Raw genomic sequence first — 4,934 nt, forward strand, 5'->3', positions numbered from 1 at the left:
AATAATAAAGTTGTTATTTATATTCCCTTATATCATGATAAATGTTTATTATTCATGCTAGAATTGTATTAACCGGAAACTTGACGCATGTGTGGATACATAGACAAAACACAATGTCCCTAGTAAGCCTCAACTAGACTAGCTCGTTAATCAAAGATCGTTAAGTTCTGTAGCCATAGACATGTGTTGTGATTTGATAAACGGGGTCACATCATTAGGAGAATGATGTGATGGACAAGACCCATCCGTTAGCTTAGCATAATGATCGTTAAGTTTTATTGCTATTGCTTTCTTCATGAATAATACATATTCCTTTGAGACTACAGAGGATTCGACACCGGACGCACGCTATTAGCTTCTGCAACGCATCGCTTCGCTGGTGAATATTTTGGCCGGTTCGTTTCTTTTGCATGTGGCTATGCCCTGGTCACCGAAGCAATGAGTCATTTACTATTGAGCCTTCTATATAACAGACGAGCAGTCGAAAAGCACAGACACTTCGTATCGATTCGTATTACCATCACCTCTCCACCATATTTTTAACCAATCCTCCTATCTTAATCGACATCTAACACGGTTGTTTGTATATGCAGATCCCTTCGAGCTCCGGTGCGCACAACCTCATCCACCAAAGATAGAGTTTGATGTCGTCCACCACAATACACATGGATGGCGCCCCTGCCCGCCTGCTACGCGTCGGCAGCACCCACAACGCCTCCCAGGTCCCCGGCATCGGTTTCGCCTGACCACGTAGAAGCGCATGGACAGTGTCAGTGCTCCTCTGTGCCACGCATCGATTTCTTCCGGACATCCACTTCCAACGGCCAGCATCGGCTTTGGCCGGCAGCGGATGCCCTCCACAACCACCCCGCGCCCGTCACATCTCCTCCTAGGATCTTGCTGCTACTCCTCGTCTAGCCCCTCCTTCCTTTGCTTCGGCATGGAGCCTGATGAGCCGTTCAGCGTGTCTTGAAGTGGTAGAGTAAGAATAGGTGTTCTTTATTCTCTGGCTCTGCTTGACTCACAAAGTACTTGAATTAGTTTCACCCACATAGTTAACTTGACCTTGCATATATACTGTAGGTACAAAATCCGCCTGAATGATTCACGGCCGGTCTAACTGCTCCCCACGGCAAGAGATTAAGTCCCAGAACTAAGGTGAGGTTATTCTGTTAAAAGTAAATAAAATTGTATACTTGATTTGCTGCCCACATTTTACATGTAAGGAACCGTTGATTTGGGATCCATCTCGATGGCCCATAAGATAAATCATCTCACCCTACCATGATTAAGTACCGCGTGCTTTTGTAGTTTTATCTGTTCCACGCTTAACATGGCCATTATTAGCCTCTATTCCCAGAACGTTTGTAGTTTCTAGACCTATTTTTTATTCTGCAAATCATATTTTTGTCAATGTTTCTAGAGAGCAGGAACATGCCTTTTCAACTGATAATTTGGTATCTCTAAACCTTTAGTACCAATCCTGCTTACTGAATGGCTTCAAATTCAAACAAGCTTTGAAGCCCTGGATCCGAACGAGCCACACAATTTGTTGTTTCTATATTAAGCATTTGAAAGTTCAGGTGGTGCTATCTTCTATTTTTAGTTACTCATGTGTTCTCAACATATTTTGGAATAATCAAAATATATTGATGTTGCAGTTTACTTTTGTCTAGATTATGGGGTAAAAAAGCTTTTGTATGGATTAGTTCTTTTCCAATGATTCTCATGTTTAATGTTGTGAGTTACTTCCATATATGTGCACACCCGAGAGTGTTGACAAGTATAGGTCTGAACAGTTGAAGGAAGATGATACAACAATAGTTGAAGGAAGTTCAACCTATTTTTCCATCCAATTCTCATTAGTCTTCCATGGACCTAAAAATATTACTATGAAACAAGATACATATTGTTTAAAAGTTGCCAAAATTCGAGTGGATAAACATTAGGGCTCATCACTCCTTATGTTTGCTAACCTCTATCTTAAATCTATTTCCTTGTGAGTTTTATTTTTTATCTACGGTGGTTGTACTCTCGACTGCGAATTTACCTATCTATATAAGTAAGAACATAACCTCTAATTATCCTTACAGATTGTTATTCTTTGATTCCTATGGATTGCTTCCATTTTACACCTTTAATCTAATTAATTATGTTCAGCTTTGCGGAATCAGTAAGATTTACTTCACCATTCTCTCTTCATTGTTACATTTGTTCGCTTTACGTACATGTCGTTGTTTTGTAACACGTTATCCTGACTTCCCAAACCATGACTATTACATAATTGCAATATTAACTAGAGTAGAATATTGAATGGATATAGTATGCTTATGGACTGCCATGTTCAACTATTGACCAGAAGTTCATCATCGTGGTAAGTTTAAAAGCTTTCTCCCTTGACTGGTCTTGCCTTATTAAGTCAAAATTGGTTCGCCTTTTTATTTCATCATGAAACTTATTTTTATGCAAATTGTTGTACAAACATTGCCTTAACTAACTACACCAGGCTTTGGTTTTTATATGCAGAAATTATGGTACAAACTGAATTGGCATGTTCTGTTCTCACTCTCATCAACTCTTGCACACTATTTTTTTCACTTTTCAAGTCCCAGTGCTCTGTTTCTATTAATGGAGGTGATTGTTTGTTGTCTTCGCGCGATGAAGATAAACAGTGAGCTACGAGCCTACGATGTGGGCAACTAAGAATTGCTACCACCTCTGAAACAAATCTCCAAGGCCTATTTGATTTGCGGTATATTTATTTGGTCTTGGTGGGTGAGATGTTTTCGATGCATAATTGGGTTGCAGGGCCATGATATTTTGTCAGTGGGAACTTAAACCACTAGTGTTAATATTTTTTTGAAAGGAAACATTATGTATCTTTCTAGCCTGTAGTGCATTGTTTAATCTCATGAAAAGGTTTTATTTTAGCCAAGAAAAGGTATGGTTGACAAGTATATCCAAATTATTTATATTTCATTTCTCTAACATATCGGATTTTTCTTGCTACACTTCCCGCAACAACGTGCGGGGTATCATCTAGTTAAAATTAATGATTGATGGTTGACGGAGTAATTGACCACGGGTACCCCGAAGACGACAAGACAATATTTCAAGACATCGGGGCTAGCAAAGCACCTCAGTCCGACTGCCCGGCTGCTCCTGCCGGCTGCCGACTGCGCCAACCAGTCGGCTGCCGACTGCAGCTCGACCCGACACCGACAAGACCCCGACGAGACGGCCATACCGCGGACAAGACAACCATACCGTGACGCCATCATGTACAGTGTCACTTGTCCCCTGGCACTATTTATGAAGTGACCCAGGGGACAAGCTTGACATTCACCATGCCTTACCCATGCCCACTACCAAGCTTACATCCTAAGCTACCCTCTCCTATATAAAGGAGAAGACACACATAGGCTCACACATATACATGCCCATGGACACACCCCTCACGCATGCATACATGTTCACTCACGATGGAGCACTCTCATGCCCACTTGCTAGCTAGCTCATACACACATGAGACATATACAAGTCAGATGCCCATGGCACTGACCTCGGATACAGCTCTAGGAGCACTTTGTACTGCCCGATGTACACCCCAGATATATACTCAGACATGCAGGAGTAGGGGTATTATCTCTCCGGAGAGCCCCGAACCTGGGTAAACTAGCGCGTGCTACTCGCAAACCCGCTCCTGGTCCTATCAGCAGCAGTCTTACCCTCACACTAAGCCCTTGTGGCATATGTCGACTCGCAAGCCCCCCTGAGAATACCACGACAGTTGGTGCCCACCGTGGGGCGGTACTATGTGTTGGAAACAAATATTTTGGCAATGCAACTCGATGTATTGATCGGTGCATAGCGCACATATATATGGAGTACAAGGTGGGCCACAACCTCAACTATACAATGACTAGGAGGTGGGCCGGACTATACAATATACATGCACAAACCATATATTCAACACCCCCCGCAGTCGAAGCGTCACTGGAGACGCAAAGACTGGACCCGAACTCCTCGAAAACAGAAGTAGGCAGTCCTTTTGTCATAACATCGGCAAACTGTTGCGCCGTCGGGGCGTGGAGGACCCGGATGCGCCCAAGGGCCACCTGCTCACGAACAAAGTGTATGTCGAGCTCAATGTGCTTCGTTCGTCGATGATGGACCGGATTGGTGGAGAGGTACACGGCGGAGATGTTGTCGCAATAGACGAGTGTGGCCTTGTGAACATCACAAAGCAACTCCTGGAGCAGCTGACGAAGCCAAGAGCATTCGGCAACGGCGTTAGCCACTGCCCGATACTCTGCCTCGGCACTCGAGCGAGAGACTGTGGGCTGTCGCTTGGAAGACCAAGAGATCAGAGACGGCCCAAGGTAGACACAGTACCCCGAAGTGGAGCGCCGTGTGTCCGGGCAGCCAGCCCAGTCTGCATCAGAGTAGGCGACGAGGTCGGTAGAGGCGGAGGTCGTCAGTGTAAGTCCCACGGACGTAGTGCCGCGTATGTAACGGAGGATACGCTTCACCAAGGTCCAGTGAGTCACGCGGAGCATGCATGTGAAGACAGACATGCTGAACGGCATACTGCAAGTCGGGGCGCGTCAGAGTGAGGTACAGCAAGGCACCCACAATGGAGTGATAGAAGGCCGCGTCGGATGCGAGAGAGCCCTCCAGAGCTGAAACCTTGGCCTTGGTGTCAATAGGCGTGGGAGCAGGCTTGCAGTTAAGCATGCCGGCACGATCGAGAAGCTCATGGGCGTAACGCTGCTGGTGCAGAAAGAACCCAGCTGGCTGTCGAACCACCTCAATGCCGAGGAAGTAGTGTAGGGGCCCCAAGTCCTTCAGGGCAAACTCATCGTGAAGACGAGCAGTAAGCTGCTGGAGAAGCGCGACAGTGGAAGCCGTCAGGATGATGTCGTCGATGTAGA

At 45.3% G+C, this 4,934-nt stretch overlaps 1 long non-coding RNA gene across 1 annotated transcript; it reads left to right on the top strand.

Moving 5' to 3' along the window:
* The first annotated feature begins 531 nt into the window (after positions 1 to 531).
* Positions 532 to 2,755, top strand: LOC125550933. Its single transcript, XR_007302060.1, has 2 exons — positions 532 to 992; positions 1,084 to 2,755. It is a non-coding gene; the product is annotated as an uncharacterized LOC125550933 (long non-coding RNA).
* The last annotated feature ends 2,179 nt before the right edge of the window (positions 2,756 to 4,934 follow it).

This window comes from Triticum urartu, chromosome 4 (assembly GCF_003073215.2).
Source record: "Triticum urartu cultivar G1812 chromosome 4, Tu2.1, whole genome shotgun sequence".
NCBI lineage: Eukaryota > Viridiplantae > Streptophyta > Magnoliopsida > Poales > Poaceae > Triticum > Triticum urartu.